This window comes from Dasypus novemcinctus, chromosome 22 (assembly GCF_030445035.2).
Source record: "Dasypus novemcinctus isolate mDasNov1 chromosome 22, mDasNov1.1.hap2, whole genome shotgun sequence".
Lineage (NCBI taxonomy): Eukaryota > Metazoa > Chordata > Mammalia > Cingulata > Dasypodidae > Dasypus > Dasypus novemcinctus.
The window spans coordinates 49020494-49047544 of NC_080694.1; the positions used below are offsets into that span (position 1 = coordinate 49020494).

At 39.7% G+C, this 27051-nt stretch overlaps 1 protein-coding gene and 1 non-coding gene across 11 annotated transcripts in view; one reads left to right on the forward strand and one right to left on the reverse strand.

Annotated features, from left to right (window-relative positions):
* Positions 1-27051, reverse strand: part of ATXN1 (ataxin 1) — a 417609-nt gene that overhangs the window by 229532 nt on the left and 161026 nt on the right. For 2 of the 10 annotated variants that reach the window (XM_071210980.1, XM_071210981.1), the window contains exon 5: positions 14824-14863. The exons of the other annotated variants lie outside the window; for them this stretch is intronic. The gene's annotated coding sequence lies outside the window, so the exon portion shown is untranslated. The remainder of the gene's footprint in view (positions 1-14823; positions 14864-27051) is intronic. 10 annotated transcript variants of the gene reach the window in all.
* Positions 17275-17381, forward strand: LOC111761917 (U6 spliceosomal RNA). The gene has a single exon (XR_002795150.1). It is a non-coding gene; the product is annotated as a U6 spliceosomal RNA (small nuclear RNA).

Below are 27051 nucleotides of genomic sequence, written 5' to 3' on the forward strand. Positions count from 1 at the left end.
GCTTACGGGAGTGAGGTCACTATAATGTTTTAGGATCCCACTCTAAGCCAACCCAAAGCCTTGCAGTGAGGCTTTAAATGCATTTGCTTCCAAAAGCCACATTTCAGGAAATCTTGTTATTTTTTAATATTTGCTGGCCACAAATGCATTCCATGAATAACTTCACCCTAAAATCTAAACTAGGGGCCAAGTACCATAGAGAAGCAGTGAAGCCTGGAAAAATAGTCTACCCACCCACCTCATTCTCATGTAACTCAAGAGAGGGAGGTGAGGGAAACCGAGCCAGCTCTCAGGGAGCGTCCTGTTGCTCCAGAATATGCCACCCATGCCCTATCTACGATGCCTACCGCTGCTTAGAGAGAACACTCGAGAAGAGGCACACCATAGCAAACGGACACGTGGCTTTATCACAGTATCAGGACCCATTTACACCGCTTTCCCTCCTGCCCCCGCTCAAAGCTCTGGCCATGTGGCTGTCCCACAGTTTACACGTCAACATGGCCCCTTTGAGACTGAGGCTAGGCAAGAAGTCAACCACAGCCTCTTGCCAATTTCGCATCTTCTTCCACATATTCAGCCCACCAGTGTTCACTCTCCTCAAATCCCTCATACATTAGGGGCATTGCGGTAACTTCAAAAAAGGAATCAAACGACATTTTTGCCCTATTATTATGGTTGGCATAATTATTAGGCCACAAGTCAAAAGATGATGGTTACTGTTGAACATGCTATTTTACCATGGGCAGATGTGGGTGCGGGGAATGGAGGAAGGGTTTTTCCTTAGCTGGTACAGAATTTCTGTTTTGAATGATGGAAAATAAACTTTTTCAACACCGTGAATATATTTAATACCACTGAGTTACCCTTGAAAGAGGTTATATGATTACATCTACGCAGTATTTAAGTTACCAGAATAAACATCAATTTTTAAAAGTCCACTGAGGTATACAAAACTAAGAGAAAATCCTAGTATCGATGATGGACTATAGTTAATAAAATAGAGTAATATTGTTTCATCAGTGATAATAAAGATACCACATTAAGTCAAAATGTTAAAGACAGGGAAAACTGGGGGGTGGGCAGATGTGGGAACTCTGTACTTCCTGTGTGATTTTTCTGTAAACGTACAATTCAAATATCTCTAATAAAAAAAAACGTTAAGTGCTTTTCAAGCATGATAATTGTGGCATCTAATTACGTAACAACCCTAAGCAAGGAACAACTGATTATTCCCAGTTTATGGAGGAGGAAACTGAAGCTCAAAAAGGTTAAACAATTCAGCTGTGGCCACAGAGTTAGCAAATCACAGAGACAAAATATGGACCCATCTCTTCTGATTCTAAATTCTATAGCTGTACATTCTATAGCTGTACATAATATAAATGTGTAATAGTATCTACTTTTTCTGATTATAAGCAGTATGCTAATAATAACAAAACTTCGTTTTATTCTACATTTTAAAACATTTTTCAAGATGTTTCCATTTTAAGATGTATTTACCCTTGCAAGAACCTTTTGAGTTATTTTAAAGATGACAAATTAAGGGAGAAGTCAGGTAATTTGCCTACACAAATTAACGAGACAATAGTGGAGCTCGGGCAAGAACGACCACCTGGTAATTCAAAAATTGGCATGATTTTCCAGAGAAGATCATTTTAAAAAATCATCCTTGGAGACATATAAAACTGGACAGAAAATAATAGAAACTAAGGATGTAAAGAAGAAAATTTGGATACATTTCTACATATTTCATTGCAGGAAGAAGCAACCCACACATCTGTCACAGATGTAGCAGAATTGCTAGGAAGGAAACCAGTCAAAATGATCTCCAATGTCCCCTGGAAGACATAAAAGGCTACTCTAGGCAAGTCACACAAGATTTGTGACTTGGGAAGGTGGAGGATATACACTCTCTGATTTATTACAACCTGAATTCATATGAAGACTTCAGGAAGGGAAATGGAGTTCAAGTTCACTCTAGAAGAACAAACAGCTTTAGAAGAGAGAGGTAACACGCACACAGGTCCCACTGGGGTCAATGGCCACGGGGGTGGGAGGTGGCCGTGGGAGGTGACGTTAGAAAGGCTACTAAGTGGAGGACCTCGGTGACCTTTCTGAGTGATCTGGATTCATTCCGTAAAATCGGAGGACCTTGGGAAGGTCCTGGAGCTGGAGACCTCCTCAGATGTGTACAGCGTCTATCGCCTCTGAGCAACTCTCAGCCCCCCAAGTCTAGCCCTGCCCTCTCCCCTCCAAGGTCCAGGTGTGGTTTTCAGAATGCCTGCCGAGTATCTCAACACAGATATCCTGCAGGCACTTCCAGCGGTGTGCGCTAAATCGCTATGGTCCCTTCCAGATCGAATATCTGTGATTCCAGCAAAAAGTCGCAGGTCTGAAAATAGCCGTTTCCCTTGAAGAGACTGAAAATACACAAGGAGGGGAGAAGGCATTCAAGTGGCATCGCAAAAAGAGCTAAGTCTTCAACTTGAAAATGAAAGTCTAGGTTTCCTGTTTCTGTCTGAGGGCCTCTAGGGTCTTAAACTACATAATGCGTCTGAGTACCTAGCATGTACGGCTACATCTGGGGCGGGCGCGCACTGCCAAGGCACTTCCAAGGACACGGAATGGCTTCCTTGCCACGCAGAGCTGCTGCCTCGCACCTGGAGAGGCTGCCTCTAGAAGCAACAATTGCAGGTAAACACCCTGAGTTGCTAAATAGTTTAAAGCATTCCCTGCCACTGGGCCCCAAACAACTTCTCTCTCCAACCAACTCCCTCCGTGGCTAATAAGCAGAGCAGCCCCCTGAATCCTTCCAAGGCTACGCAGTGAGGAGTGTCCCCCAAAGATACCCCTTCGACGGGAGTAAATTAGTTTTCCTACTAAACTACCCCTCTGCTTCTTCAAAAGAAGAGACTGTGAAAACCCTGTCTTGAGCAGAGAGGAGATGAAACAGTGCCTTAATTCGTGCAGTGCGTTTTGAATAAGGTCTCGTTTAGAAGATAGAGAAATCCCTCTTCTCTGAGCGTAGAGTCCATTGGCAAAAATTAAGAGCAGAGGTGGACTCACACTTTTCGCTAGTCTACGCTCACCCCGGCCGCTCACATCCAGTACTGCCAAGAAACATCCAGATTGCCAAGAAACCACGGCTCTCCGGTGACCACGCTGTGACTCGGCCGGAGGATCTCACCAGAATGTTGTCTTGGGGGCCGGGGGTGGGAGGCTGGCATTGACCTTTGCATCCAGGCACCTGCTGGTCCACGCTAATCCTCTCCAGCTGCATTCTAAGCCTCCTCTAAGTCTGACTTCCACTCCTGTCAGCAGAGCACCCTGTTCACATGCTCAATTCTAATCGAGGGCAACGTGGTCCAGGCTCTTCCGTCCAAGGATGCTGCTGCTCAATGTATTCGGGATGATAGAGTACTAAATCATTAAAACCCCAGAGAGCAAAATGGCTTCTCCTTTAGGAGCGCCATTTTTAGATGTTTTAGATGTTCTCAAAGGTATTATTCAAGTTGCACTTTCTTTCGGGCCACTGACCTCTAGGGTTTGTGCTGCTTTGCCAATTGGCAGCACCAAGAATGTAAAGAAATGATCAGTTGACACTAGCATATGTTCCAAATATTTTAAGTCTATTTTGAAGACTTTTAGACACCTAGAATATTCCATTCTTTTCCTTATAGATAAAGAAGACCCCAATCATGACATTATTTCACCCCAAAATATTATAAGGCATCTGTTGCTCCTCTTCCTGTTTGGGAAACCCTCTGGAGCTCTAGGTAGTCTTCCCCAGTCCGAGAAGGGCAAGAATCCCAGTTAGATCTTCCTTGACAGTCTACATTTCCCTCTCAACCCACTTACAATGTACTGTAGTCACCCACTTTCTACCTGCTCTAGAATGACTAGAATGTAAGCTCAAGTAATGGGTAGGGACCACCTTCACCTTGTCCACCTTTGTAACTTCAGTACTTAGCACCCTGCCTGGCACAGAGTGGTCTCTCAAAAAATACTAGGTGACTGACTGAAAAGTAGAAGCTATGGTTCTGAATGACCAACTCAGGATGGGTACCACTGTCTCTACACCCTTTGGTACTAACCGTGACCCTCAACGGCCAATGACCATACTCAACAGTCATTCTTTGTGGCCATTTCAGAAAGGACTGCACCATCACTCCTAAAATGAGACAACTAGAAGGCAAAAGCTATTACAGCTTTCTCCTTCAACAGTGGCAGGAGACTTGAAAGAATTTTTAGACAGGGAACACTCTGAAAGGGAATGCAGACAAAGTGTAATGCATTTTGGATCAGGAACAATTATCCCTTTGCACATAAACCATGATGAGGTCAGGGCAACTCATTTCCATGGAGTTCTGCGCTAATGCCCTTTACATAAGAAGATATCTTTCTTGACACAGATCTCTGCTCAATTAATTATAAGTAGATTAGGGCATATCTGTGCCACTACATGCACTAGTTTAAGATAAAATAATGGAGGGCCGAAAAGATAATTTGGGGGAAATGTCCAAATTCACATCAGAATAATCTACTAATGGCAAAACAAGGAAATCATGGGGAAGATGATACTGGTAAAACAAAAGTTTCATTCAAGTCAAGAAAGAAGTTTTTACTGAAAACCTACTGTATGTTCAGAACTGAGCTAGGATTTGTGGTGAATCCACAAGAAACAATCACCATAGTTCAGAGCTCACTTCCATCCACAGGACTCCAATCCCACCCCATATACACGACTTCCATGTCCCTAAAATGCAAATGCAATTGTGCTACTCCTGTTTACAACTCTTTACTGGATATCCATGATCTACAACTCTTTACTGGCTATCCATGATCTTATCCATAGTCTAAATATGACCCAAGGGGCCTCATCCCATCCCATGTCTGGCATCCTCATCTTTCTCATTACCTGCAATTCCCAACTTCATAACCTGCAATGCAGCCATATTGTATTGCTCACAGTTCCCTGGTCAAAAAGACTTCTTCAATCTCATCCCTGTGAAACCAAGACCCCTCCTCTGCTTAAAAGGACTTACCGCAGACGATTTTACATGCTTATTATTCATAACTCATCTCAAGCATCATTGGCTTTCCCCAATCTGGATGTGACACTTTCTACATCTTTGCACATCATCCACGTGGAACTGTCTCTCCATTCCCTGAGCCCTTGCTTCCACCACCAACCCACCCAGAAACATTTATTGAGCAATGGCTCTCTGCAAGACCATGTGCTTGGTACACATTTGTAATAAACCCACATAAAAACTCTGAATTGTCAACATTACTTAAAATTGAGAAACTAAGCTCAGTCAGGTTCAGGCACTTGGTCAAGTTCATGAAGCTAGCAAGTAGTGGAGACTGATGCTTCTGGCTCCAATGACCTTGCTCTTTCTTCCTCAACACATGGTCCTTCAATGGTGCCATATGCTAAATTCGACACTGAAGACTCTCCTGAGATCCCTGCACAGAGGTCACTGGTTCCTACTCCTGAAAAATCACCTACAAGGCAGCTGGCATGAGACCAGAAAGGCAGGCGAGAGGCGTATGCATCCAAAATTGACTGGGTGGCACACCCATGCAGTCTGCTTGCTTTCCAATGCTTTCTCTTTCCTGATTGAGTAGTGTGTACCAAACATGACCCATCAATTTCTGTAATTTATGGAGTCAGCCTAAACTCCTTATGTTTTTAACCACAACACACCAACCCCGTAAGTTAGATGTTTCCAACAAGCATCAAAGCCCCAACTGTTACTATCTTTTGTTTTGTTTTCTAGTTCTGCTAATGCAAGGGACAGGCTGTTCCTAGTGTTTATTACTAGAGTAACGTCAGGTTTGGAGTTAGCACATAAAATACCTCTCCAGTATGGTTTTTAGAAGAGATCAAAACGTTTTTTTAATGGCATCAAAATAAATCAACATGTAAACATGTTTCAACAAGCATTCTTTCTCCCTTTCATGATTTCTCAATATTTGTAATTATTTATTAGCATGTTTTGCTTCTAAACAGTGAAATATTTCTGCAGAGTAACATCACTATTACTTCTAAGCCCTTTCTGAAGGCTTAGAACAATTAGTGTTTTGTGCCGTTTTGGGGGATAATAATACTGTGGGAAAAATTATCCTACAGATATTTGGGCTTATCACATGGTTTAAGTTTTGGAGGGAAGTAAGGTGTGTTTTTAGCTCTTCTTTCTTTCCATTCCATCTTCCCTTCTTCCTCTTTATCTCCTTAAGCAAAAGCCTTTGCTTAATCCTCATGTGCTACACATTCCTACAGCTTCTTAGTCTTTTCACTTGATTGGCAAAAGAAAAATAGCATGAGATTAAAGGATAATTGCTGCCTTCTTCCTTGATAGCATGGACTTCCCACTCACAAACTTCTGTCAATGCTGGTAAGAAAAAAAATCAGTCTACGATTTTATCACTGCAGGAGAAGTAGCATAGCATGCTTTACCTCTGCAAACTATTCAGTCAAATCCAGCATTTCCAAAATTATTTTCACTCATTTTAAATCCCTGTAGAAGCCAAAGGAACATTTACCATGCTAAACCCCAAAGCCAACCTCATCACCAATGGAGAAACATGAGACGCATTCCACAAACTTAGGCCCAAGACAAAAGCATCCACCATCATTGCTGTTAATTAACAATTCTGGTGGAATTTGCCAATTTAATTATATATGACAAAGAACTAAGGGGCATAAAATTGGAAAACAGGAAGTAAAATGATCATAATTCACAAGTGCTATGACTCCAAACCTGAGCAAGTTAGTTTAACAACTATTTTAGGGTAATTGTAAGGATAATTGAACAAAAGTAGCAAACAAAAATCCATAGCCTTCCTAAAATGACAACCTGTAAGAAGAGATCCCATTTACTAATAGCAATAAAAACATAAAATGCCCGAGGATAAACTTCATGAGAAATAAGCAAGAACTATGGAAAGGAAAGTTTAAATCACTACTGAGCAACACTGAAGATATGAGTAATTGGAAAGGACTACTTATTAAGTCAATACCAAGAAAGAAAACAATTCTTCCTAAATTAATCTACAAACCTAATACCATGTGAAAAAATACTATCAGAAAGTTAAACCTGAAGTTCATATAGAAAATCAGGACAGAATAGCTAGGGAAAAAAGATCTAAAGAGAAATAAGGAAAGAATAGCACACCAGATATTAAAATAATATAAAGCTTCAGAAAGTAAAATAGTGTAAACTGGCACACAGATAGAAAGCAAGATTAATGGAAAAGAAAGCTCCAAATACATACTGAAATTCAATATACAATAAAGCAACCATTGCATTTTAGTGGGAGAAAGGAACTTCAATAACTGATGGCCACCTGGAAAAAATAATGTCATATCCCAAGTTCCCATATTCTCCACCAAAATGAATTCCAGAGTGACCAAAGACTTAAATGTAAAAAACAAAAACATAAAGATTCTTGAAAGAACCTTGAAAACATTCTGCTAGTCACAAAAGGTCATCTATTATATGATCCCAGAGACATGAAATGTCCATAATAGGCAAATGCAAAGAGACAGAAAGGAAATTGATTAGTGCTTGCCAGGAGTTGCGGGGAGGGAGGGAGTAGGGAGCCACTTCTAAGGGGTATGGGGTTTCTTCTGGGGTGACGAAAATGTTCTAAAATTAGATCGTGAGGAAGGTCACACAACTCTATGACTAACTAAGAACAGTGAAGTATACATAATTAAAATCTGACATTTTATGGTCTGTTAATTGTAGCTCAATAAAGCAGGTATTTTAAAGGTACTAGGAAACAACATGGGACAATTGTTGAGAAGGCCTAAGTACATAAAAAACCTAAATGCCAAAAAAGAAAAAGACTGATGAATAAAACTACTTTTAAAAAAATTCTGCATGAAAGAAACATAAGCCAAAAGACAAATAGAAAAATAAAAAATATCATAAAGCAAAAGGACTAAATTCCTTATCATACTAGCCACACCCATGATTCAATGAGCAGAAAAGACCAAAGACCCAGCAGAAAATTGGGCAAAGAACATAAGTAGACATTTCTCAAAAAAGAAAATAAGAACGGCTCTTCAACACATGGAAAGATATTCAACCGTAAGGATAATAAAAGAAACTCATATTAAAGCTACTAGAAGCTAGTAGTTTTCACCTCTTAAATTGGGAAAGATCATGAAGTTTAACAACATTGTAGAAAACGGGCAAACTCGGTGTTAGAGGGAGTATAAATTAGTGCAAATGCCAAATTGGAGGGCAATTTGGCAACATTTACCAAAATTAAAACTGCACGTTCCTTTTGATCCAAACATCCCACTTTAGTTATTTCTACTACAGACATCATTGCTGTCATATAAGATGGTATTTATAGAAAGCAATTCACTGAAGCATTGTTCACAGTAGCAAACAATTGGAAACAACCAAAACGTCTATTAATATAGGACTAAGTCAATTTTGGCACAATCATACAATGGAAGACTACGTAGACATTCAAAAGAGGGAGGTGGCTGACAACGTTCTAATCTGAAAGACTGTCCTGGACAGATTATTAGATGAAAAGCAGTAAAGTGCAGACTAGTGTATACAGAACAAACATCATGTTTTTTAAAAAACCACTTAGTTTTGCTTATATGGCATACAATATCCCTAAACGGACACACAAGAATATGGTGCATGTGTTTACCTCTAAGAAAGGATTTGGGTAACTTGAGAACAGAGATAAGAGAGAGACTTGTTTTTCTATGTGTATCTATTGTACCTTTTGTACTTTTTAAATTTAAAAAGGATTTTTTTTTAAAGGAAAAAAAACATACAAGTATACAAATCTACATTGAGGATAATATATGATCTAATTTTAGAAGTTTTGTTGTTATTTTTGAAATAAGTAAATTGAGGGTAAAAAAAAAGAAAGAAATTTTAAAAATGGACCACCTAGGAGAGTGATGTAATAAACTTTCGCAAAACGGGTGCATGAAGTTCCTATGCATGAGGCAGCTGTGAAGAACCAGCCCCTTCCCATCCCCACACACATAGACTCTCCAGCAGAGTGGGCAGGAAACCTCCAAGAGCCAGTGGGTTCTGTTTTCTTAATTCATCCCAGTGTGGCCCCTGCTGTGTCTAGGGAGGTGACAATTGCACCGGCTCACTGAGATTTCTCCTCAGGTCACACAAAAATGACTGTTTTTTCCTGATTCTACTAACCTGAGTTGTTAGGTCCCTACTGACCATCCACTTAATTTAGAACAAAAGGACTGTCAAAACGTCTTGATATACACACAATAACAAACTCATCAGTCAGTCCCTCAATATGTTTGAGAGAGAGAGAGAAGAGAAGGAAGATGAGACAGAAAGATGGAAGAATGGAAATCCATCTGCCCAGCCTGGCTCCTTCCAGATGCGCTTTAGAAGAAGTCCTGGGCTAACAGAACTGATTGGTCTATGGTGGTGGCTCAGCTACCACCACAGAGCTCATATTTCTCCTATTAACTTTCCCACAGAGAGAGCAAATTCATGTTTTTCACCTCTTCTGTCACATAGAACCTTTTGAATTCCACTGAAGACACACAATCCTCATCACTAAAGAGATGGTGAGGCTTACTTTTTCCTCTCTATGACCTTCCTGGGTATAATTGTGCCAATTTTCCATGGGCCAACTGACAGGGGAGAGGGCAGTGATGACTGAAATTCACAGGTCATCCTCAACTTTATTTTACACCAAACTTTCAAGCTTCTCTATTATAGAGGAGAGAATAACACCTTTCATGTTTCCTTCTCCTGTGTTCACAGAGGAAAGAATAAGAGTGAGAAATCAATGTGGCTTGTACACAACTTACGACAACTGCTGAAAAAATAAAATCAAGAGAATCTTAGGAAACATTCTCCAAAACTTGGGCTTCCAATTCAAGTGGTCTTCAAAAGTTGCTCTGAAATCCCAATGCCTTTGCTATCTGGTATGTTGTATGTCAGATATAAGAGTTCAAGGATCCAGGGAGTTGATTCTGGGCTGTGAATTGCTGCCTTACTTTCAAATCCTATTTTCAGAGCTTGAGAAACATTTTACATCACCTTCAAATTACTTGGTTAAGTAGAAAATAGTACACCAAGAGATGATGATATTTTCAAAATCATGGGAACTAATTGTTTTGATTAGACTATGCAACAAAAATTATATTTAGCTGGTGGTGTTTTTCTGCCTTGCCGAGTAAAAAGAGGGTATCACCAACTAAGTTGATTTTTGAATACAGCCTAACTTTCCACATCTGCTTTCATTTAGCAAACCTTGACCAAGTATTTCATACATTCAAGGACATGGGTTAAATTCTACACACATGAAAATGACAAAAACACTCTTTCACAGGTGTGTATTTCAATAAATAATTTGAAAACAAAGAGTAAGAGCGGTCCTAATAAAAATGTGATAGGAAATCACACAAAGAAAAGATAACTTCCTGTTGGGCACACAAGGAAATGCCTCAAGAATGCAGAATTCAACACTGTCCTAGAAGAGTAGACAGAAGTAAAAAATGCAGAATGGGAGGCAAGGGGATGATCATTCAAGGGGAATGAAACTAAAGAAGCAATAGAAACAGAAACAGAGAAAAGCTTGGGGGTACAAGAGGAAACACTGAGCAACTCTATTTTGCTGAAGCAAAGGATGTAATGAGGTTGGAAAGAGAGGCTGTATCCAAATCATGACACTCCCTGAGTATCGAGAAATTATAAAGAAGAGAAAAGAATTCACAACCTTAGGCAGAGCCTACTTTTAGGGGGAAGGAAGAAAAGGCACAAAACAATGGCATGAAGAAGAAATGATCGGAGAGATAGAGGGAAAGAGAGAATAAAGGCAGGAAAAGAATATTTAAGTAGTGGAGGATGGCAGGCAGCAGCTCTGAAGGTAGCTGACAGGTCTAGGAGTAAGCCAGGAGAAACAGGTTCCTGGTATTGTCAAATCAGAGGCCAGTGAAGACATGGGGTGGAAAGGTTTCCAGAGCTTGGTTAACACTGAGGATTTGGTGAGTAGTGACAATCTAGAAGATTGGAATACAGACTCTGTCTTTAAAATAATACATTTTCAAGTTAAAGAAAGGGTAGAAAAATGAAAATACCTTGAGGGTACAAGTTCAAAGGAAAGTATAAATAATTTTTAAGAGAGTCAATTGAACACATACACAGACCGAAAAGAAGCTTTTGCTTAAAATAAAGAAAACGTGAAAGAAAGAGGGAGTAAAGGATATTAAAGCAGGAAAGATAATTGATCAAAAATATAAGAGGCAGGCTTAACCCTGGAGAAGGGGAGCTGTTCTGGTTCCTCTAAGATTGGTGTACAGGGCATGACATATTTTCCTCTAAGATTGTGGGAGGATGCAATGGACAAAACTCGAAGGAAAATCAGAGAATTCAAAGAGTCATGACTGGGTTACTTCAGAAAAAGCAGGTGGATTAGGGAAACGCAAATCAAAACCAAAATGAGATACCACTTCACGCCCACTAGGATGGCTACTATTAAAAACATGGAAAATAACAAGTATTGGTGAAGGTATGGAGAAATTGGAATCCTCAGGCATCGCTGATGGGAACGTAAAATGGTACACCTATTGTGGAAAATGGTTTGGATGGTCCTCAAAAAGTTAAACACATTTCTCCAAAGAAGAAATACAAATGGTCAATAAGCATATAAAAAGATACTGAACACAATTGTTCATCAGGGAAAAGCAAACCAGAGCAACAATGAGAGACCAAATCATATCTACTAGAATGGCTATTACTAAAAAGAAAAAATGGGCAGTACTGACTTCCAAGAAAATAGAGGATTATAGAGTTGCTAGAAGACAGACAGAAACTGCCTGAAAAAATGTCCCAGGGCTTAAGACACCAGAGAAAGGACACCACCCAGAAGAGAGAGGAGCAAAGAGAAAGAAGGAGACTCTCCACGTGAAAAGTCTGTGAGTAAAAGCTGCAACTGCAGGCACCCATTCCCCCACCTCAGGAGCGGACAACATTGAACCCTCCAGCTTCAGGTTGGTGGATACAGATAGAGGGGGCCTCAGGGGTCCACTTCCCCAGGAAAGGGGAGACAGGGGGATGCTGCTTAAGGCTGATTCAGCTTTTTTTTTTTTTTTTTTTAATCCCCCCCCCCTCCCCTGGTTATCTGTTCTTGGTGTCTATTTGCTGCGTCTTGTTTCTTTGTCCGCTTCTGTTGTCGTCAGCGGCACGGGAAGTGTGGGCGGCGCCATTCCTGGGCAGGCTGCTCTTTCTTTTCACGCTGGGCGGCTTTCCTCATGGGCGCAATCCTTGCGCGTGGGGCTCCCCCACGCGGGGGACACCCTTGCGTGGCACGGCACTCCTTGCGCGCATCAGCGCTGCGCATGGCCAGCTCCACACGGGTCAAGGAGGCCCGGGGTTTGAACCGCGGACCTCCCATATGGTAGATGGACGCCCTAACCACTGGGCCAAAGTCCATTTCCCTGATTCAGCTTTTGACTAACAAATTTGGTCTGCTGTGTACCCTCAACCCCTCCAGGGCAGATGGAGCCATGTCATCATCTGCCTGGGAGCCAGCAGAGGAATAAAGGGATCCAACCATCTCAAACATCCTCCCCACTGTCAGCTGGCTGTTAAGGACTTAAGGACTCAGAGGGGAGCAGAATTATTTTCTACCTGGGAAAAGGGAGGGAGCTGACTGCAAAGGGAGGACAACGGCTTCTGAGAAAGTTTGATTTGCAAGGCTCTGAAAGTCCTGAGGCAGAATCCTCTGTCACATTGTTGCAGTGGGGGTTACAGAAAACACATTTTGACCAGGCAAACAGTGCTACCTGTTGGCATACCAAGAAGTCCATGCAAGGAAAATGAAAGTAAATAAATAAAAGAATTTTTCAGGCCTTTACAGCCTCCTTTCCCAAGGCTCTTGGAAGCTGGACTACAACCAATTACTGGAGACCATGGCCCAGATTTGAGCAACTAAACAGAGACAATTCAAAAGAAGCAGAACAGGTTTAATCCAGAATTAAAGAACAGCACTAACACATGGCTTCCCACCATAAAGTCCTATGAAAGGAAAAGAAAGTGAGCATCAAAGTAAACTTACCATCATAAGCAGATGCTGACACATAAATTACAAGCCATAGTAAGGAAAAGGAAGATATGGCCTAAGTAATGGAGCATATCAAAGCCACAGAAGAGAAACAGGATTTGAGGCAACTAATCAACAAGGTTCATAGAAATCTCCTAAATCAAATCAATGAGTTGAAAGACAATATGAAAAAAGAGATAAAGGATATCAAGAAGATACTGGGCAAGCATAAAGAAGACTCTTAAAACCTGAACAAAAAAATAATAGTGCTTATGGAAATGAAAGACATAAGAGGTGAAATTAAAAACCCATCAGAAACATACAACAGCAGATTAGAAATTAGAGAAGAAAGAATAAACAATGCAGAAGACAGAACATCTAAAATTGAAGGGAGAGAAGAAAAGAAGGAAAAAGGAATGGAAAAAATTAAGCAAGGGGTCAGGGAGTTGAATGACAAACATTAGGACCAACAATGTATGTGGCATAGAGGTTCCATAAAGAGAAGAGAAGGGGAAAGGTGCAGAAAGAGTATTTGAGGAAATAATGACTGGAAACTTCCCAACCTACAAGAAATACATGAATTTACATATCCAAGAAGCACAATGTACTCCAATAAGAATAAATCCTAATAGACCTATTCCAAGATACATACTACTCAGATTGTCAAATGCTAAAAATAAAGAGAAAATCCCCGAAAGCAGAAAAAGAGAAGCAAATCATCACATACAAAGAATGCCCATTAAGACTTAGTATGAATTTCTCATCAGGAACCATGGAGGCAAGAAGACAATGGTATGATAAAATTAGGATACTGAAACAGAAAAATTGCCAACCAAGAAATCTTTATCAAGTAAAGTTGTTCTTCAAATATGAAGGTGAATTCAAAACATTCACATATAAACAGAAAACTATGACCGTTTGTAAAAAGAAATCCAGCTCTATGGGAAGCACTAAGTGGACTCCTACAGCCTAAAAGGAAAAGACAGTAGAGGAAGGCTTGGAAGAGAGTGTACAAGGGAAGACTATCAGAAAGAATAACTAAAAGGGTAAAATGACAGATTAAAAATAAGATGTAATATATGAATACCAAAGAATAAAATAGTGGAAGTAAATAATGCATTTGCCTGGGGATTAAACTCCCCAGACAAAACCTATAGGTTTACAGAATGGATAAAAACATGAGCCATCCATACGTTGTCTACAAAACACTCACCATCAACGCAGAGATGCTAACTGGCTGAAAAAGCTCAAATGTGTGGAGGCTAAACAACACACTCCTAAACAATCAGTGGGTCAAAGAAGAAATTGTAAGGAAATCAGTAGATATCTCAAGATGAATGAAAACAAGGACACAACTTATTAAAACTTATGGTATACAGCAAAGGCAGAGCGGAGAGGGAAATTTATAGCCCTAAATGCCTATATTAAAAAAGAAGAGGGAAGAGGATGTGGTTCAACCACTTGGTGGTCACCTGCCACATGGGAAGTCCCAGGTTCAGGTTCCAGTGCCTCCTGAAAGAAGACAAGCAGATGCTGCCTCCCACTCCAACAGAGCTAGATGTCAGTGCAACAGAGCTAGACACACTGCAACAGAGCTAGATACCACCTCCCATCGCAACAAGCTAGATGCCACCACAACAGAGCTAGACGATGCCTCCTGCCACAATAAGCTAGACTCTGCCCCCATCACAACAAGCAGAAGCCATAAGCCAGCAGATAAAGGATGGGGAACAGATGTCTACCGGTACTCACCTCTCATGTGGGAGGTCCTGAGTTTGGCTCCCATTGCCTCCTGGAAAAGGTAAGCAAACAATGAGCAGACAGATGAGCAAATCATTTGGGGGAAGAAGGGGCTAAATAAAGGAAAATGAAGTAAAATTAGAAAAATAAATCTTTTTAAAAAAGAAGAAAAGATTAAAATTAAAGACATAGGTAAACAGCTAGAGGAAAAAGAAAAAGAACAGCAAACTAATCCCAAAGCGAGTAGAAGGAAAGAAGTTATAAAGATTAGAGCAGAAATAAATGAAATTCTAAACAAAAACAGCAATAGAGAAAATCAACAAAACCAAAAACTGGTTCTTTGAGAAGATCAATAAAATTGACAAACCCCTAGCTAGACTAACAAAGAAAAAAAAAGGAGTAGATGTAAATAAATAAAAGCAAGGACATTACAACTGACTACATAGAAATAAAAAGGATCTTAAGAAATATTATGAGAAACTGTAGGCCATCAAATTAGAAACCTAGATGAAATGTTCAAACAACCTAAACTGACTCTACAAGAAATATAACAACTCAACATTCTATCACATCTAAAGAGATTGAATCAGTCATCAAAAATCTCCCAACAAACAAAAGTCCAGGACCAGGTGGTTTTATAGGTGAATTCTACCAAGCTTCTTACAGAAGAATTACCACCAAACCTGTTTAAACTCTTCCAAAAAATAAAAAAGGAGGGAAAACTACCCAACACAATTTTTGAAGCCATCATTACCCTAATACAGGGGTTCTTAACCAGGGGTCCACAGACGAGGGGTCTCTGTGGAAAGATTTCAGGTGGTCTGTGGGCTTCAATTTTTAAAAAATCAACCTTATTTTTCTGACCTCTAACTGAAATCTAGCAAATTAAAGTATTATCCATTTCATATCACTTTACAGTTTTTGCAAATCTTGAAAAATTGTTTACGTGCATCAGTACTTAGAAATTACAGTTGTTAGACCCAATGCTAGTTAAAACTGTCTGCACTACATTCTGAGAAGGGGTCCATAGTTTTCACCTGACAAGTAAAGGGGTCCATGGAATAAAAAAGGTTAAGAACCCCTGTCTAAGACCAAAGCCAGATAAAGATACAAGTAAAGAAAATTACAGACCAATCCCTCTAATGAACATAGGTGCAAAATTTCCCAACAAAATATTTGGAAATAGAATCTAACATCATATTAAAAGAATTCACACCTGATTAAGTGAGATTCATTCCTGGAATGCAAGGGTGGTTCAACAGAAGAAAATCAGTTAACATAATTCACAACATTAGCAAATTAAAAGGAAAAATAAAAACATGGTATTTCAATGAAAAGGTGATTGACAAATTCCGGTATCTTTTCTTGATAAAAACTCTTCAACATATAAGAATAGAATGAAAGTTCCTCAATATGATAAAGGGCATAAATGAAAAACCCACAGCCAACATTGTACTCAATGGGGAAAGTTGAAAGCTTTTCTTCTAAGAATGGGAAAAAGACAAGGACGCCCACTGTCACCACTGTTTTTAACATTATACTGGAAGTTGTAGCTAGGGCAATTAGACAAGAAAAAAAATGCATCCAAATATGAAAAGAGGAAGTAAAACTCTCACTATTCCCATACAGCATGATCCTATATTTAGAAAATTCCCAAACTACCTACTATAAAGTTATTTGAGCTAATAAACTAGTTCAATAAAGTTGCAGGATACAAGACCAACACATAAAAATTACTAATGTTTCTATACACTATTACTGAACAATCTGAGGAGAATCAGGAAAAAATTCAATTTTACTATAGCAAGAAAAAGATTCAAATTCCTAGGAATCAATTTAACCAAAGGTAAAGGGCCTGTATCCAGAAAACTACAAAACACTGCTAAAAGAAATAAAAGAAGACCTAAACAAATGGAAACACATTCCATGTTCATGGACTAGAAGACTAAATATCATGAAGATGTCAATCCTACCCAAACTAATTTATAGATTCAATGCAATACCAATCAAAATTGCAACAGTCTATTTTAAAGAAATAGAAAAGGCAATTACCAAATTTATTTGGAAGGGAAAGGGGACCCAAATAGCCAACAACATCCTAAAAAAGAAGAGCAAAGTAGGATTCACACTGCCTGACCCTGAAGCATATTACAAAGCTACAGTGGTCAAAATTTCATGGTATTGGCATAAAGACAGACACACTGATCAATGGAATAAAATTTAGAGTCCAGCAATAGACCCTCACCTCACAACTGGTTTTGGACAAGCCTTCACTTGGACAAAATAGTCACTTCAATAAATGGTGCTGGGAGAACAGGATATCAATAACCAAAAGGATGAAAGAGGACCTCTATCTCACTCCCTATACAAGAATCAATTCAAAAATGGATCAAAGGCCAAAATATAAAAGCCAAGACCGTAAAACTACAAGAAAATAATGTAGGGAAACATCTTCAAGATCTAGTGCTTGCTTAAGCAGCACATATACTAAAATTGGAATGATACAAAGAAGATTAGCATGGCCCCTGTGCAAGGATGACATTCAAATTTGTGAAGCAGTCCATATTTTCTGTTGTAATATTTGATCTTAGAAATAAAAAATCTTTTCAGTTAAAAAAAAAAAGATCTTGTGGTAGGTGGGAGTCTCTTAAATCTTATACCCAAAGCTCAAGCAATGAAAGAAAAAAAACAGAAAATGGGACCTTCTAAAAAGTAAACACTTTTGTACCCTAAGGACTTCGTACACAGGGTGAAAGCACAACTGATTCAATGGGAGAAAATATGTGGAAATCACATATTTAATAAAGGCTTAATATCCTTGATATATAAAGAGATTCTACAACTCAACAATAAAAAGACAAACGACCTGATTAAAACTCACACAAAAGATTTGAATAAACATTTGTCGAAAGAAGAAATACAAATGGAAAAAAAAACAGGAAAAAAAAACAGGAAAAAATGTTCAACATCCCTAATGATTAGGGAAAGGCAAATCAAAGCTATAATAAGATATCATTTCACACCTATTAGAATGGCCACTATTAAAAAGACAGAAAACTAGGCGTGTTGGAGAGGATGTAGAGATATAGGAACACTTATTCACTATTGGCAGGAATGTAGTATGGTGTACAGCCCTGTGGAGGCTGTTTGGCAATTCATAAGGAAGTTGAATATACGTTAACAAAATGGGGTATATGCACACAATGAAATATTAAGCTGCAAAAAGAAATGAAATTATGATATATGGTATGACCTGGCTGAACCTGAAAATGATTCTGAGTGAAATAAGCCAGACATGAAAGGAAAATATTGTATAAGTCTACTTATGTGAAATGTCTAGAACAGGCAAATTCATAGAGATAGAAAGTTGGCCAGGGGTTTCCAGGAGCCAGGGGTTGGATGAATGGAGACTCTGACTAATGGATATAAAAATTCTGTTGTGGGGGGTGATGAAAAAGTTTTGGTAATAGATGGTAGTGAAGGTAGCACAGCACTGTAAACGTAAGTAACAATCAATTATATACTTAAAATGGTTAAAATGGCAAGTTTTGATAATATATATGTTATCACAAAAATGTTTCTAAAAAGTAAAATAAAAAAAGCAATAGATGGGGGTGGGGTGGGTATATGGGAACTCTAATATTTTTTAATATAACATTTTTTGTAATCTATGTATTTTTTTAAAAAGACAAGAAAAATTTAATTTTTTTAAAAAAGCAATAGAAAGTGGCAGTAAAGGAAAGTTTGGAAGAGATTGGGAAAGTTTGGAATAGCTCACATGAGAAATGTGACAGTGAGTCTAGAGAAGAATAAAAATAAGCTTTGAGAAGCAGTGAAGACCCATCCCAAGTTGAATAGCAAGAATTTATATGGAGACTCACCAGCTGGGTTTTGTGACCTCTGAGCCACAGTGCGTGTGTGAGGATCAGCCAGGGTTGTGGCTGGAAAGCAGTGAATGGCAGAAGGACACAAGCATGGCAGCCAAATCTTGGTAACACACAGTAGAAACTCATAACTATGCGATCTAGGCTGGGAAGGGAGACAGTGAGTCTGGAGGCTGCTGAAACAGTGACTGGAGAGTGGTCGATGGGTCTCAGCTCACAGTGAGGGTGTGACAGTTTCAAGTTGCTTGATAAATCCCAAAAAGAAATAGATTGTGTTCTTGAACTAATCCGTTCCTGTGGGTGCGGGGCCCTTTTGATTGGATTACATCAGTAAGGCGTGACTCAGATTGGGTATCCGCCCTCTACTGGAGCTTTATATAAACTGAGACGCACAGAGAAAAGAAGCCACCATTTTTTTACCTGCCACGTGAGAGAGGACTCGAGGATCGCTTAGCAGCTAAAGTTTAAGCACAAAGCCACCAAGAGACTGGCTTTGTGGTGGCTCAGGACTGAAGGAGATGAGCCATGTGCCTGACAGCTAAGAGCTGGACTTGGGAAGAAAGCAGAGCAGCCGATACTGAGAAAGGAGGTCCAGGAAGAGACAAGCCCTGTGCCTGGTTGCCCACAGCTGAGCCCCAGGAGATGGTAGATTCTGGGGGGAAGGCAGAGACCTCAGCAGAGACGCGGCCATCTTCAGCACACAGCAGGACCCCAGGATCGCCAGGAGCTGACTTGGGTGAGAAAGCATCTCCGAGGGTGCTTTGATTTGGATATTTCACGGCTTCCTAACTGTAAGCTTTTACCCCAAATAAAATTCCCAAACTAAGGCAGAGAGTGACAAAAATTCCGAGGAAGACAAGGAAAGCCAGGGGTCAGGAGGGTGACTAGAGAAGAGAATCGAAGAGCTTGAGTTTTTACGATTTAGAAAGGTGCAAGGAATGCTAGTTCAAGTTCATAGACGCGTCCTAGGTACGGCGGTACTTGTGGGTAGCTGAAATAAAGGAGAGATGATGGCTCTAGGCGAGGAGCCTGAGAAACTGAAGGACAGACAGCTAGAAGAGTCAGGTTCAAGTAGGCACTGCCACCACCTGGCATCACTGACGCCTCCTCACTCAAACCGAGACGGACATAGTTCATGATCATTTTGTCAAGAGGTCACCCAAATGTCTGCTCTAGGTCTCAAGGCATATTGAGAAGAAGTTTTGAATTATATTCCTCACTTTTCTTTATCCTTGGATATCTCATTGAAAAGTGAGGGTTACCCAATAAATGTTAGAGATACACACGATACTTAGAAGAGTGCCCGATATATAGTTAATACTTTGTAATATGTCATTTGATTTTATTACTTCTACAGTTCTACAGTTTCATTCTCAAAGAAAAATAATTTAGGGAGGGTGTGAGAGGCAAGAGGAAAGAAAAACAGTAATGAAGCAAATAATTATGGGAAAGGGGGAAATCATTTACTATTCTAATTTGCCACTGCTTAAAAGTAAGCTACACACAGAGAAATGAGAACTGCCCACACAAAAAGTGTGCATGAATATTCATAGCAGCATTATTCGTAAGAACCAAAAATGGAAACAACCTTTTGTCCACCAATAGATGAAAAGATGAAAAACAAAAAATAAGCAAACATGGTATATCCATACACTGGAATATTACTCAGCCATAAAAAGGAACGAAGTTGCAGTTTGTGTTACAACATGAATCGACCTTGAAGACATTATGCTAAGTGAAAGAAGCCAGATGCAAAAGTTCACATATTGTATGGTTCCATTCATATCAGATGTCCAGAAAAGGCAAATATCTATAGAGAAAGAATTTACGTTAGCAATGGCCTGGAACTGGAGGCAGAGGACTGGGGCAAAATTGGGAGAGACTGCTAATAGGTATATGGTTTTCTCTTGGGGTCAATGAAAGATGTTCTAAAATTGAACGTGGTGATGGTGGCCCTAGTCTGTGAGTATACCAAAAACCTGTGAATTGTACACTTAAAAAAAATGCGTGATACACAATTCTTGAGGCTTCCTGCTTCCCTTCTCCTGATAAAGAACATTCCTCTTCCTGGACAAGAGGTCTTGACAGATAACACATATAGGACGTAGAATCCAGCCAAGTCCCTTTAATTATGAATATCAGAAGATATCGATCCACTTTCTCTGGAAGCATCCTTAGGGAGGTGCAGAGGAGGCTCTTTCTCCTTTCCTTTCTTTGTATCTGCCTTTCAATCTCAGCTGCTACATTCTGTCTCTCCATTCGAGCACAGCAGTTAAAAATCAATCTCTGCCTGATCTTCACAGGCAAAAGCTTTCAAGTGTCTTTACTCCCCAGAAATCTTGCATACCCAGTTTAAAGCTGATGAGAAAAAACTAAGGGGGCTGCTCTGGGGCCCTTGATTTTCTGATTCCCATGCCATGGTGACAGGGTAGCTACAGGCAGTGCTTCTCTAAAGGGCTCCACCTGTTCAGCAACATCATTTCCTTTAGGAAATAAATTGCAAGGAGAGAGTATTCAAAGTCATTCCCCACAGTCCATGTGATCCTTGATTTATCTGACAAGCATGCCAATCATTCCCTAAAACATAATTGCTAAGATACTACTATTGATTCCATAACACTCAGGTGTTTTTAAGGGAACAACGATGTAAAAAAATCTCAATGACCACTTATTCATTTATAAGAATAAGAATAGCCACATGGACCAGAAGGACCACAAAAAAAATGGTCTTTACTCTTTGGGTATTCTGGGAATCAAATATGAAAATATTTCTCAAAGAATTTTCATGTAAATAATTTTAATGAAGAGGGTTAATAAAGTCTCTTTAAATGCTAATGAAGTCTCTTCATAATACAGTCAGCACTGAAGACACTAAACAAATGATAAAACACAATGTTTTATAACAGGTTACTTGGGTCAGTGGAATGTCGGCTATAAAAACAAACTTCCACTGAGGCAAGCACATTCAGTGAAAACAAAGCTGCCCACTGGGCCCCATTTCTATGAAGAGCCACATTAGGGGTGTATAATCTACAAATGAAACCAGCACCATCACTCTGAAAACTGCATGAGTCTTTGGAAAGTAGGGAAAGAAAAGAAAAGAAAAGAAAAGAAAAATGTCTGTAGAAAGAGAGAAAAATAATTGTTTCATGATCCTGGAAATTAAGAGCAGATCATATAAGTTGATCATATAAGTTGAATAACAAGATTAAAACTCTCACGTGCCTCTACAGGAAAAAAGCCTAGAACTCTGCAAATTTGAGCTGATCAAAAACCATAAATCCATTAAATTTAATGATCTATATTCTGTTCTCCAAATTGCATATTTTTGCCTCCAGACATAAAAGGGAATGTACTGCCCTTTTCTGGTTTTGCTTGACTTACGTTGACAATTGAGACAGCACCATGTTTCTGTGGGTCCTTAAGAGAAGATCCCTCTTAACTAATTTTTTTTTTTTTTTTTTTTTTTTTGGCATTGTAGAACTCTGGAATCTCCAAACACTGTGTTGAAATATTACAGTGGCTTCTAGCCACTCTAGTAATAGAATATGCAACCTACTTACGGAAAAATAGAAATTGTTTTTTTATATTTGCTTTATATTTGCTGGCATGGAATGCTCAGTAATAATCTGAGAGTATTTAATCATCATGCCTGGCTTTTATGTAGCATAAAAGTTCATAAAGTACTTTCTTACACATTCATAGAGGCTTCTTTGTATTAAACCAAAGCATTGTTGTTCGAGTTCTGCAAAAGCCTTTGAAAGGTATTTGTCAATTCCTGAAATAAAGGTGATCTGGAATTTGCTGAGGACGATTTGTGGGTGTGGGGGATGAGTAACTACAGACTGGGAATAGCTGAAAGAGCACACCATCAAAATTATTCTCATAGTTTTGCGAGTAAAGAAATACTATCAAAAGCTACAACGAAATACATAAAATTGTAATTAAAAGGAAATGTTTCTTGCATGAGTTGCAGTATTGTTTCACACAGAAGAGAAAGACCATTAAACATGATTGCTATTCACTAAATTTTAACTACAATTTAGCATCAAAGTGCGAGTCTACCCGTGCAAGTTAGAGAAATAACTGAAATAAATGTCTTACCAATGCAGCATGCTTGTGTGTGTGGGAAAAACAAAGTATCTTTTCTATATGGAAGCACATCATCCTGATCATCTAACTATAACAAGCTTGCAGAGTATACTTCTACCTCCTAACAGAATAGCATAAGCAACATTTGTGATCATATTTTGCCAAATGCTTTGCTAGCAACTGTGATTTGTATTTGTATATGGATAGTCAGTTCTCCAAGAAGCAGCTCTAGAAACAGAGTTCCTTTTTTTTTGCTTTACAATCAGATGCCAGCAAGAATATTCCTGTGGACATACTAAATGTACACATAGATTTGCAGTAGACAAGGTTTGTAATCTATGAAGTAGCTCTACAGAGCAAAGAACTGACTCATTAGATTTCTGTAAGAACAAATATACAACCCATGAAGTATGTCTCAGCATAAACAAACTATAAAAATGCTCAAAATTTTTATATTAACAAGGTATTTTGCTTCGATGTGTTTGGATTTCCTCCCTTGTATGTGTGGAATACACACACAAAAGAGAATTATAAACTTCAGAGTTCTTTAACCTTTACAAACCAACACAATAATTATATTGCAAGATATCTGACAACTCAGGGTAATACTAGAAAAGGAATCATTTTTTTCCTACTTCCCTTAAATAGCTCTCAATTTTTCTACAATTTACAGACTGCCGGAGGGAAGGGTTTTCATAGCCATGAACCCTACTATAAAGATAAATTGGGAGATAAAACTTAAAAATCACTGTTTCAATTCTCAAGAATTTTTGAAGCACCTCCAAAGAGGATGTTTCTCCAAACATAAAAAGGGTATTAAATTTTAAGAGAGAGACTATCACCGAAATGAAGGCAGAGAGAAGTAAACATAAGTCATCTTGACAAGCCCATACAGATAAAGCACAGATAAATGTTATCTCAGGGTGACATGCCCAGTACAAGCAGTCCTCAATTTATGAATGATCTGCGTACAGAAGGTTCATTTGTAAGTCAGCTGTTTGGAACTCCAAACACATTTTCTCAGAGAAGCAATGTTATAAATAATGCTTGGTTTTGTAGAAAGGCGGACGAGAGCTATTGAGCCCATAAGGTAGAAAAACCCCAGGACCAATAGCTCACGTGCCATTTGTCCCAAACTTGTCTCATCACTGAGCAGGGAACAGTAAGAGAAGAAATCATGGGTAAGAAGAAGAATCCTCTTCTTTACCTGGGAACTTCCAAAATTTTCTCTGGTATCTCCTTGCCTCTCTTTGTAAGTTCTCCCCCACTGTCTTAATGCTTCATTCCAGCCCATAAACTAGAGTACCCAAATAATTTTATGTGGCTAACCCTCCATCTCCCTCCCTCACCTCCATTCCTACACCCAGTCATCTGATAATCAAAGGCTAAGAGTTGCTCAGTGAAGACTGATTTCAGAGTTCTGAAAGCAACAAGATCTTGAGAGAGTGGAATGGGGACACAGCCCACCCCTGAGTATAGAACACAGGTGGTGAGACATCTGGAAGGGCTGGGCTAACTTTAGGAATTCTCTTGGAAATTAGTAATGGTAAAAAAGAAGCAGGACCCAGCTCCTAGGAAATGAAGTTGGAAGAACTACAGTAGAAGTTCTTGGATAAAAGGCATCTTTTCAGGCCCACCCCCAGGATGGTGCTGGGGTGCCTTCTCCTAGTGGCAGTGTTTCCAAGGTCCACAGGCTCTCCAGGCAAAGCATACAGGATGGCTTGCTCTTCTTACCATGAAGATGGCATCAGGGAATGTAAGTTCAGATGCAGAAGATCTGAAGGATGAAGAGTTCCGGACACATGGTATCCTCTAATAACTGGTTATGGCAAACTCCGGGGCAGGGCTGGGAGGGAAGCAAAGGAGGACCTCAGGCTGATGAAGGTTTCCAGTTGTGGCGGAGGCTGTGAGTCGTCCAACAAAACTGTTTCGCTGCCCTCCTTGACACAGAGTTAGACATTCCCCAGTTTCTCTCGCATTAAGGTGTGTCCATATGACCAAGTTCCAATCAATGAAATGAGGAAGAAAGTGATGTATGCTGCTGCTTCTGTGAAAGTCCCTCCAGTGGGATCATTCGTGCTCTCTCTTTCCCTATGTGCTGGCTGGACACAGCAAAGGACTCGCAACACCCTTGGAATGGCTGAGCCAAGAGGGAGGAACTCTCGTTCTAGGATTCACCACGAAGTGGATGGCCTCCACTGAAGACCGTAGTGGACTGTTAACAGGGTCAAGAGAGGAACTTCCATTGTGCTGTACTCCTCAGATTTGGGGTTGATGGTTACTCCTTCATCACCTCTTTGTTACATTAGACTACCCCAACTCATCTATTAGGTTTGTTCATCTGAACACTAAATGGTCCCACCCGACTGAACCTTTATAAGGGGCCGCTAATTTTTATAGGTTTTTCTCCTTCCTTCACTGCAGTCCGTATCCTTAGCACTAGAAAGCCCTCATTCCTTTTCATCCATTTAGGAAAGTGATAACTAAACATATTAAATCATTAACCTGGCTTTGAAGTGCGCTTTTATGAGAAGAGGGCTCTGGTATGTCAGGGCCTCATCTCTGGAGGAAAGCGAGAGATTTGTTGATCAATTATTATTCCCCTGCCTGAGAAGGCATTTTCCTGTCTTCCAGATTCACAAAGAGCATAGGGTCTCAGAAGTATGTGATCAGGACAAGAAAACTATAATCATACCATTTTGATGACTAAATTCACCGAACTGCCCTCACTTGAATTTTGTTAAAAACAGCTTACCTGTTCCATTCACTCCTTCTTTCACTCCCTTTACTTTTAGTGGGAAGAGGTAGAGCAGAAACTAGAGGAGGACAGAAGACAGGAAAAAAGGGAAAGAATTTGTAACTATATGCCCCTGTAAATGTCTCCTATTTTGTTACTGGGTACAGTAACTCTAAATTGAGTTTAATTAGAAAGAGACTTTGTCTAATTCTGAAACTTGGCTTTCTCTCCTTGCTCCTTCTGCAGCAACTTCCCCGTCCTCTCCACCATCTCTTCGTTTCATCTCTGGAAAGGAACACTAAGTTACGTGACCACGTACTTTTCTCATGACATCCTGGGCAATAGAATTAGCCCTGTTCAACACTCATGTACCATTTCTTTGATGAAGAAGACAGCTGGATAGGCTCCCCAATCATTATGGAGCTCAGCTAAAGTTATGGAGCAGGGATTCTGTCTGCCCTCCCCTTGGGACATTTATGAGAATAGAGTTCTAAATGGTTCCCTGGATTCAGTAAGGGGCTTCCACTTCTGCCTCAAGAAAATGAGATACCCATGGGAGTAAATTCACTATATTCGAGAGCATCAGGTAACGCTGAGAAGGGAGGAAAACTGAGTGGTACATACGGGATGGTGGAAAGAACCATTAGACAAAACAAACATTTTTATATAGAGCCATTGATTCCAATGACAATTTTGGAATATTCCCTATGAAAAAATACGGAAGCTGATATATCACTAAAAAGGACATAAAAAGATTCTTTATCTTTCCAGTTTGGACATATGTGCTCAACTGCAAGCCTGTAAAGGGAGCCTGTTGGCCACCTTCTGGAGTATTCTGCACATGCCAGTGTCCACTCTTCTATAAAATATTGTCCTAGTAAAATTCTACACAAAGCATCAATTTATATTATGCTGCTCACTGTCATTTAAACTATGTTTTGAAAACACCACAGGCAATTCACAGTTCCTGGAGGGCTGTCATCCCTAATATACCAAACAACCTCCATCTATAGTTAGCCATAAAATGGAGTCAATTGCTTACTGTCAATAAAATGTTTATTTAGCCTAATGACCAACTGATACCAAAGAAGGCATAAGAGCTCAATTGTTAAGCAACACTTTACCGTGTCAACTGAGAAAGGAATGCAGATTTTCAGAGCCCTCTAGAGCTTCAAAGATCTTCAAAGCACAAACCCAAGCACTACCACCCAGGAGCAAATGTGTAAGTACAAGTTTGCACCAGGGAAACACACTACCCTTCAGCCTCTACCATGATGCTAGCCATGCTGCAGCACCATCTCCCCAAGACTAACTCCAACTGACCAGAAGGGGTAACGGGCTGTAGTTGGTTCATGGGAGGGGACCAGCTTGTTACAGCATTTCTTTGAGTTAGGGATGGAAATTAGTTAAATAACTGGCAGCAACGAAGGGATAGCGGCTACAGGAACCTTTTTCAAAATAACACAGAGTGAGAGGGGCAAGTCCAAGAGAAGAGTAGCACAGCCACAGCCAGCAAGCGCCATCAAT